At 31.3% G+C, this 10,862-nt stretch overlaps 1 protein-coding gene across 1 annotated transcript in view; it reads right to left on the minus strand.

The window, feature by feature from the left end:
• Positions 1-9,607, minus strand: part of LOC129956970 (pyruvate kinase PKM-like) — a 70,972-nt gene extending 61,365 nt beyond the window's left edge. Inside the window, exon 1 of the mRNA XM_056069044.1 lies at positions 9,458-9,607. The gene's annotated coding sequence lies outside the window, so the exon portion shown is untranslated. The remainder of the gene's footprint in view (positions 1-9,457) is intronic.
• Positions 9,608-10,862: the final 1,255 nt, after the last annotated feature.

Consider the following 10,862-nt stretch of genomic DNA (forward strand, 5'->3'; position numbering starts at 1 on the left):
TGAATTTCAAAATATTGTAATAATAGTTTTTGTATTTAAATATAATACAATGATAAAAAATATCAAATCTTTAATTAAATTTTATTAAAAAATTAGTAGAAACTGAAAAATTCTTCATTTAGTGAGTATCTACTATCCAAGAAGTAACTACATGGTAAAGTTGCTAACTTTAGTACGACACCGGTAAAACATTTTGAGCATTAAAAAAACACATTTTTAAATATTTGTTTAAAAAATTAAAGCATCAATTAAGCACGAAAAAAACTAAATTAGTAAAATTCGTTATATTTTAGAAACTCTACTGAAAAGGTTTAATTTCAGATAAATGTTAACATTATTTTGCTTTCCAATATTTACGAATAAAATAAAACTTGTTACAATCGAAATGTTAGGATTCTCTCCCCTATTCAGTTCAGAATAGATGTTTAATTTATTCAGTTAGTTTTGTACCCCGTTATGAAGGAAGAAAAAAGCTATCACAGGACAGAGCCCGTAGTTTTATAAATGGTAATTAGATGACAACGTCACACCTGAACTGCTACCAGACTCTCCAATCAACCACACCTCCTCAACATGAAGTTTCCTGACACAAAATGGTAAATTCAACCTACATAAATTCCATTCATATAACACGATTCCCTGAGATGAATTTTTGGTAGAATTTATCTTGGATTTGCATTATTCTGATTCTAAACTATTTAAAAAGCAGATGATATGAAAACCCCAAAAAACCCAAACAAAACTAGTGGGAATAGTCTTCCGGATATTTTCTTGCACTTTTTAAAAATCAGTTTAATTATATTAACGTCCCGTTTTAAAGTAACACTACTTTGGGTCGGGCCTAATTTGGAACCGCGGTCAGATGTCGAGGATGACACCTAATCTAACACCCCCTCTCCAAACTTTCAAGCCACACCAGTGGAAGGACGTTTGGCTCCCTACGGATTTAACTTGCACCAAACCCGCTAACACGACTGTTCTTCCGTGGAATCGGGTCTCGAACCTAAAACTCACGACTTCCGAAGCCGAGACCTTACCACCAGGCCACCGCTGCCTGCTTCCTTGCATTCACTCTAATAAAGAAATCGCCACCCTTTCTCTTCATAAAATTATGGACCTTGAGTAAGATCGTAAATACCTAAAGTACACAGATTTTTATTTTCAGTCTCTCGCATATGCACATTTTGTGCTTCATGGTATGGAAAAGAAAACTGAATACGTATTTAGGAGACACTTTTGCGATCAACTGAAACTAAAATTTGGCAAAGAATTGTAGTCACGAGATCACATCCCAGTTTTATCATTTAAATCAACACCATTTTGAATTATGGTGTCTACATTCATGTGAATTACAGACCGTCAATTCTTTAACATTTTATTTAAAATTTGATAAGTATTGGATATTGGATATTAAAATTCTGCATTCTTTATTTAAATCGTTCCATTTTTAGGTTACTGTGTTTATATAAAGTAAAGACGGTCAACCTCTTGAAGGATTTGGTTCAAAATATCACTCAAATTTATACCGTAGATGATAGATATGTTTACTAAATTTTACACGTCTAGCTCTTTAAGATTCGTTGTTAACGTGTTCATTTGTACTTGTACAGGCAGATAGACATACTTCCTGTGAAAAGGACTTCATTCGAAATTTGAGAGAAATCTACAGAAAGACCCCATTCCAAATTTCATTCGTCTAGCATTAAATGTTTTCGAATAATCGTGTTCACACAGCCGACAGTCAGCCGGACATACAGACATACATATTTACAAAAATGTATTTATCTGGATACTGGGAAATCTGTAACTTGGAGATTCATCAGTATCTAGAGGTCGAATTTTTTAGCCATTACAGTCTTTCCTCTTCGTATACAAGGAAAAAATTCCAAATACATTGGTAATATGAGTTCATTTATGAAGCAGTTGGTCCAAATGAGGCTTCCTAAATGAGACAGAGACATAAGCAAACGCCCAATATTAATGTAGGCCAACAGCTTTTTCCACGACTGCTGCACCAATTAGAAATAATGAGGAATATCTAGCGGTTCCTGCATAATACTTTGATAGTCGGAATGGTTTTGATCTTCGGAATGTATTTACAGATCAGAGTGGTCATATCTAGTCTAAATATTTTTTTACAGGAGTGATAATATACTTAAGCGCATAAATGGAAGGATACAATTAATAGGATGTAAACAAAGAAGAAACTAAAGCAAAACAGGAAACATTCCCAATAGGATTGTCTTTCCTCTACTTTTTACCTTCTCATATACGTAGTACAGAGAAAGTATAGTAATCGTCAAAAAAAAAAAAAAAAAAAAAAAAAAAATGAACTCCAGATTTCGACGAATCTCCGTGTTTCAGACCCCCCTGAGTTTAAACAAATACATTTTTGGAAAATATCTGTCTGTCTGTCTGTGACAAAGATAGCGCAAAAACACTTTGAGCTAGAACGGTTAAAATTTGATACAAGTCTTTAAACCAAATACGTATATTTCGATCAAATTTCCATCTAAATCTGATTGGAGGAGGTCCGTCTGTTCGAATATAAGTTAACACAATGACTACAAAACGAAGAGAGATAGATAAAATGCGGTACTCACAAATAATATGTACAGTGTAGTCATCTGTCAAATTTTAAGCGAAATCCAACAACGGGTTGACCGTCTGTCGGTCTGTTGCTTTCAGAAACATGTAAGCGCCATAACTCGGAAATTCAATGACTTAAATATATGAAATTTGGTATGGGATTTTGTTATTACAAGTGCAGCTTTGTGTCAAATTTTTGTTTCAATCGGTTAAGAGAAACTCATCTATGAAATAAATTGTATTTTGGTGTATTATTAACCGAATGCGAAGGATTAATCGTCAAAAAACGCGTCATCACATGACAGATTCGGTAAAAATGCTATATAACGCCACTGCCTTGCAAGGCCTTCTCTGAGACAACACCTTTATTAGAGAGTATGAGAGAAAGTTTTATGGAGACCACACCCACTGATTTCATCAATAACATGCTCTATTTAATTTTAGATTTGTTGCGTAGCGAAGCCGCAGCTCGTATGAATTTTGGATCACCGATTACAACAAAAATTGAACACAGATCAATCTCTTTGGAGGCACACAACGAAGTTATTTTATCTGTAGCTTTTAATGTTTTCGCATTCGTGTAAATGGACGATAGACAAATAACTTGTCCACGAATTTCATTGATGCAGATTTAAAATTCTGTTGATAAAGACACGTACTTGATTTCATCCGCCACTTCATGAATTCAAATGAGTCATTACTTCTCAGTGTCAATTCTAGAGTTACATAAAGTATTAAGTGTTTGAAATGCTAATTGAAGATACTGATACATTCAAAGTTAGGAACGCAGATGCTATAGCGAGCATGACAGCCGAAACGTTTGGCAATACTTGGCGAGAATCAGAATGCTGCCAAGGCTTGAAAAAGCAAACGTTTAATTAAAAGCCTTATAAAATCTTGTCTCTTCAATGCACCAAAACAACTAGATACCAAATATTAATAGTTATTTTAACAAAAAATTTTTGCAATTAGGGAAGATTTTGTGACCATCCTGTATAACAGCTATTCATAGATTTGAAAACAAAATATTTTACTTTTCACAAAACGTATGTTTGCATTTCAAGTTCATAACTAAAAGATTCACACCTCAATGTGCAGTAGGTGAATGGGAAAAAGGAAAGAACGGAAAGGTATTTTGTAAAAAAAAGAATGCAAGTTCAAGGAAGTCCAAGCGTGACGTAAGTTATCCGCTATTTGCATCACTGATCTTATTTCCGTTCAAAAACCGCAGACGCGGAGGTGCCTCAATGGAAAGAAAAAATGATTTTTTGTTACAGTTAAAAAGAGCAAAGTTGTCGTGAGAGCATTAACTTTTGAACTTTTTTTGTTGCTGCTAACTGAATCGTTGATTTGATCAATTATGATTCGAGTCACCGACCTGTGGATTATAATTTTTTTATATATTAATATTACCCATTTTAAAGTCTAAATTGACTAGATATCAAAATGGAGGGAATGCTCACAAAATCAAATAAATTATTCAAACAAGGGTGATTAGCAAAAATAACAGAAGTGTTCCCCCTTTAATTTTTAGACCGCGGCGGCCTGGTGGTAAGGTATCCGCTTCAAAAGAGAGGATTTCAGGTTCGAGATCCAATTGCACCGAAGAATCGCCGTGTAAGCGGGTTTGGCGCCCATTAAATCCATCGGGGCCAAATATGCTTGGCGTAGTATGGCCAAGATTGGCTCTTGCGCCAAAAATACCAACCATCGGGGCCAAACATCCAACCGCTGGTGTGGAAGTTTGAAGAGGAGCGGGTGCCAGCTCAAGTGTCGTTCTCGTCATACGACCGCGGCTCAAAATTACAAGGTCCGTCCCAAAATAGTCCTAGTGTTGCTTTAAAACGGGACGTTAATATAACTAAACTAAACTAAACTAAAAAAAACTTCAACTTTTACATATGTTAATATAACATGACGCGTTTTTTGTTTCACAGTAAGGTGAAAAAAGTTGAATATGGATTTTGGTCGCCTACGTTTCCGCCAAATGTCACCAACATTTGATACAGACCAACAATAACGTGACAGAACCACATGCTACTTTTTATTTGTCTAAGTCATTTAATATTAGAGTTGGCAAACTCGCATACACAGGGTATAGGTGAAGTCATTTTAAGCCCTTTAAATTCAAAATGGCTTCTCTTACAGTCACGGAAATAACATCTACCTATGGCAAACTGACTACGTTCAATTTATTGAGACGTGTTACAGCTTCCTTAGTGGTGAAGTAGGAAAATTACGACTACTACTACTACAACAACAACAAAAACCCTTAAAAGAGATCGACTAAAAAGTCCTGTTAGAGAGATGTACCATTTTAACATAATAAAAACACAGGGGAAAGTTCCATAAAGTTATCTATAAAATTAGCGAAGAAATTTGCGATTAAAATTATGAATGTTCCATGCCTTGAAAAAGGGTTCGTCCTAAAACTGAAAAATATATTGTCCGTATTGTCAGGCAGTTTTTTTGAGTTAAACAACGACGAAAGCAAACAAAAATTTTTTAAAAAATCTGAAAAACGCGTTCAGAAGCTACAAAAAATAACTAAAAAAAATAAAGGAGTTCGACCAAAAATTCCGATTTAGAAAATACACCCTATATCACAATAAAAAGAAAAGAAAAACATTTCATAGAGTTATCTATAAAACTGAAGGAGATATTTGCGATTAAAATTATGCGGAAAATTTTCCAACTAAAAAATTGGCCTATCTCCTTCATCGTTTGTTATTTCCTTTTTTCGACGCTAGGGCCTCTGCAGTCTGTTTCAAAAAATTCAGCATAGTCACTTTAGTACAGTCACTAAGGATATATAGGTATATATGTATATACATATACATACAAGTTTCTTTACTTTTTTGAATATATGAGATCCCCCTTTGAATTTAAAGGACTTAAAAAGACTTTACCAATTACTCTATATACAAATTTACAGACAGCTATTTCTTCGAAGCAGCTGATCTAAAATTTGTTAGAGATTTATATTTCCTTTTTTCGACGCTAGGGTCTCTGCAGTCTGTTTCAAAAAATTCAGCATAGTCACTTTAGTACAGTCACTAAGGATATATAGGTATATATGTATATACATATACATACAAGTTTCTTTACTTTTTTGAATATATGAGATCCCGCTTTGAATTTAAAGGACTTAAAAAGACTTTACCAATTACTCTATATACAGATTTACAGACAGCTATTTCTTCGAAGTAGCTGATCTAAAATTTGTTAGAGATTTATATTTCCTTTTTTCGACGCTAGGGTCTCTGCAGTCTGTTTCAAAAAATTCAGCATAGTCACTTTAGTACAGTCACTAAGGATATATAGGTATATATGTATATACATATACATACAAGTTTCTTTACTTTTTTGAATATATGAGATCCCCCTTTGAATTTAAAGGACTTAAAAAGACTTTACCAATTACTCTATATACAGATTTACAGACAGCTATTTCTTCGAAGCAGCTGATCTAAAATTTGTTAGAGATTTATATTTCCTTTTTTCGACGCTAGGGTCTCTGCAGTCTGTTTCAAAAAATTCAGCATAGTCACTTTAGTACAGTCACTAAGGATATATAGGTATATATGTATATACATATACATACAAGTTTCTTTACTTTTTTGAATATATGAGATCCCCCTTTGAATTTAAAGGACTTAAAAAGACTTTACCAATTACTCTATATACAGATCTACAGACAGCTATTTCTTCGAAGTAGCTGATCTAAAATTTGTTAGAGATTTATATTTCCTTTTTTCGACGCTAGGGTCTCTGCAGTCTGTTTCAAAAAATTCAGCATAGTCACTTTAGTACAGTCACTAAGGATATATAGGTATATATGTATATACATATACATACAAGTTTCTTTACTTTTTTGAATATATGAGATCCCCCTTTGAATTTAAAGGACTTAAAAAGACTTTACCAATTACTCTATATACAAATTTACAGACAGCTATTTCTTCGAAGTAGCTGATCTAAAATTTGTTAGAGATTTATAATTCAAATAATAAAACTACATCTAAATGCCATCCATCTAGCTAAATGCGTTTCTTTGTAATCATATTCACGTGGAACAAACAGATTTCCCAAAGATAAATTTGATTTTAAAAATGTGACTAAAATCTTCATCTTTCTAAAGATGAATTTGCCCAAAATTTGTTAAAAACCTGCAAATTAGGAGGAAAGGCTGTATACCAAATTTCATGTCTGTTCACAGATTGATCGAAAGGCACTTACTTTTAAAAGTATGTTTTTCTGACTCAGGTAGGTCAGAAGTGTAGGTTTGTTAAAATTTCAAGGTCAAATTTTTTGGTAATTGTACTTTCCTTTTATATGCAGGGGGGGATGTAGCATAAGTATCCGCATAAGTTTCTGAATACAAATAATTATTTTAAAACTGCATGGAATACAGAAAGATATGAAATCGATTCGAAATCACGTGATACTCGTCAAATGCATCGCACCAATTCAAATTTGGGATCAAATTTGATTCGCATTTTAGTTTAAAAACGCTTTCCTTTATCTTTCAAACAATGATCGATTTGCGTGTACACGCTAACATGCTTAAGTATTTTACACGGTTTTTGTATTTTTTTTTTTTTTTACTGGAGTATATTTGTATTTAAACATAAAATAAAACAAATATTTTGAATGCAATTTTGTTTTGAGCACATCTTGCTGGAAGAGAAAAGACGTGACGTCACAACGCAACGTGATAATGAGATATTATATAAAATGCATAGTTATGATAGTCATGTGAATATGACGTCACGTCAATTGAATCCATCAGTGGTTAAGATGGAAAAATGACCCTAATGCAAGAAAAACTCAAAAAAAAAAATTGCAGTCAAAATGTTTGTTTTATTTTATGTTTAAATACAAATATACTCCAGTAAAAAAAAAAAATACAAAAACCATGTAAAATACTTAAGCATGTTAGCGTGTACACGCAAATCGACCATTGTTTGAAAGATAAAGGTATTTGAAAGTGTTTTTAAACTAAAATGCGAATCATATCATGCGTGAAAGTTTTCTATTGTTTTCAAATCAATTTCGAAACAATGTAAAAACAGATTCCTGTACAGAGAACATTGATGCGACTTCAAGTCGCAAAATGTTGGAAATTTTAGTCGCAGATATGAAATTAAATTCTTCCTCGATCAATTTCATATTTGTTGGTAAAAAAGAATTAAAAACAGAATTTAAAAAAGTTAGAAACACTTAATATTTAAAAATTTTCATCTATTATAAATTGTTTGTTCACTTAGTTATTTACTTAATGTAATAATAATTAATAGATTTAATTTAATAGCTTTAATAGCTTGCAGAAATTAGCTGCGGAAATGCATAGAAAAGTACATTATTTTCCAAATGGGCCAAAGAAGTTAAATTTTATCTGTAGTATTCAAATAATCTAAATATTTGTTAGTATTTAAAAAAAACTTTAATTCTTTTAAATTTCTAACAATTTTTTTCCCCAAATCTTTTCTGTAACCCCATTTTTTATTTAAAAAGTTTTTGCGATCCAAAGTATCCATTTATATAGGGGGGGGGAGTACAGTATTTAATGCTAAATGACAAGGAATTAATTTGATGCAATTTTCTGAAAAATATTTATGAATAATTTTCAGGACTTTAAAAATATTTTCATTGTTAATAATGGAAAATCGGACGAAAAGGTCATATTCTTAAAAGTTTTTGAAATTTAAAACGGGCTTGATAGTCATAGTGTGATAGAGAATAAAATAAATTATGAACTGTCAAATGTATTCACTCTAAATTCAGATTGGAAAATAAACAACTTTTTAATAGTAACATCATTATTTTAATGGCAAAATAATATTAGAAAAATTTCCTGCTATCCCTGAAAAAATTTTTAAGAAAATTTAAATTATTTCATCTCAAATTTTGAATTTATCATTATAATAGCAAAATGCTTATGAGATTACGTGAAATGTAAAGAACGGTATGAAGGAAAAAAACGAAATCGTTTTAAACTAAAGAGGTTGCCAATACCACTCAGAAATTTCAAACTGAAAAACATTAAAGATCTTTCAAAAATTACGCGTTGTTCACGCTTCATAACAATCCTTTATAAAACTTCCACTAATAATACAATTATTAAAAATTAATTAGCAATTTAGCCATTGAATTACTATTACTAATAATTTTTCAGAACATGATTTTAACAAATATTAACGATTATTAATTATTTTCTTCTAAAATTAAAAAAAAATCATCAGACGATTTTCTTTTTTTATTAAATACATAATACGATCTTTTATTTCTTCAAAAACATTTTTGAAGAATATTGAAGGATTTTATTTTTTTCTTGAAAATTACAATTACATTCAATGCATTACGTTCGCTTCCATATTCATATGTTTAAGACATTTCACCATATGTTCATTTTTAATGTTTAAAATTCATACCACCCGACCGATTTTAATATCAAACTTAATCCTATATTTGGATTGTTTAACCGGATCTATTAATGCCATATCACCTTGAAATCTGATTCTATTTTTAGTTAGATCAGAATTTAACTATTCGTTAAATTTTAATACTAACTTACATAAAATTTAGAACGAACGATACTTCAAAAATTTATTAAACATCATACTATTAAAACAACAATAAAAATTAACTTTTATATTCACATAATCCCAGAACATCGTCATTGTTTTTCAGGACGGAATTTAAAAATTTAACAGATCCTAAAATTCTTTCAAGAAAAAATTTACCGGAAAATCTATTCCGCGATTCCGAAAGAAATATTTTCCCGCGCGCCGATTCGGGCGAATTACCTGAAATGTCAGGTAATCGAAGTCTGGCAAAGGGCCGAGTAACAAATTATGAGAATTACCTTTAAAATGAGAGTGTAATTTCAGCTGTACCGAGTCCCCGCTTTCTCCAAGAAGGGTTTCCACTTGCTGCTTTCACCGAATGACGGAGGTAGGACAAACCAAACGTGACCTTGCTAGGTTCGTCCTTTTCCTGTCTTTCTTGCTCTTCTTTCAGCCGCTTGAGGGCGCTGTCAGCACATCGACTCAGAGGCAGGAAATTTCGTAGAGAAGGAATTGGATTACAGCGCATGTCAAGAAACCGAAATTTGCCTGTAGAGCTCTCAGATTTGTTTTTAGTTCTTTTTCTTTCTTTCTTTCTTTTTTTTTTTCCTTTTTCATTTAGTTCATATGAATTGGGATTAATAATATAATTCGATTGAAGGGATATTTTAAAAATTTATTTTTGACAAATTTAGTTTGATTAAATTTTAGTTCCCTGTTGAAAGTTCATACAGTTTAAAGATGGATCTCTTAACTATGAAATCTGGCCATATGATGCGAACAACAACTGATCCGGTAATTCCTCTCTAAATTTTCACACAACACCAACGAAACGTTCTAGGAATATTCTGTAAAGTGTGATATTATATTAAATATCTGAATGCCCCCCCCCTTCTATCACTTTTGACATAAGAAATAAAAAACTTATTTGTAAAGCTAAAATGTAAAACATTTTTTTTTCACTAAATATGCATTCTATTAAATGTTATTTACCAAAATTTATGCAATAAATAATGTTCTTAGAATAATCTAGAGATAGGTAACATGTTATGATGATAATAATTTTAGTATTTTTCTTGATTAAAATTTAAAAAACATAAAATTGACATTTATTTCTATAAAATTGATATTTAATTGATATAAGTTAAAAATACATAATGGTGTTTTTTCACAAATTTTCAAAAAATAAATTTTGATGCAAAATAAAATTTTTCGAATACAAATAAATTAATACAAATATTTAAACAACTACAAATTCGGTCATTGCATTTTTATAAAACTAATAGAGAAAATATAAACAAAATTAGAAACGCGTGTATTCTAAATTTACATAGATTGCATGTCCCACTATATTTTATACAGAAAGCTACAAATAGTAAAAACATTGTTTTATTTCATTCAAATTTTTCTTTACCGAATTTGAATGTTTCTGCATATAGCATGGTTTTCTTTTAGATGTTAATGTTTTGGTTTTTGTTTTCATAGAGTTAGGATGTAACTTTTTTTTTTTTTTTTGCGAAATTCTATTTACATTTATTATTAATTTCTTGCACTTACAGTGTAATTTTTTTCCTACTACTTTCAGTTCTGTAAATAGCATTGTATGCCGCTGAATAACTCTCCTGGTTGGGTTTCGATGACGAAATTTCTGGGCATGCGCTCTAATCCATTACTTCCTTTTCGCATTCTGTCATTCTGAGCCGG

This window comes from Argiope bruennichi, chromosome 11 (genome assembly GCF_947563725.1).
Source record: "Argiope bruennichi chromosome 11, qqArgBrue1.1, whole genome shotgun sequence".
Lineage (NCBI taxonomy): Eukaryota > Metazoa > Arthropoda > Arachnida > Araneae > Araneidae > Argiope > Argiope bruennichi.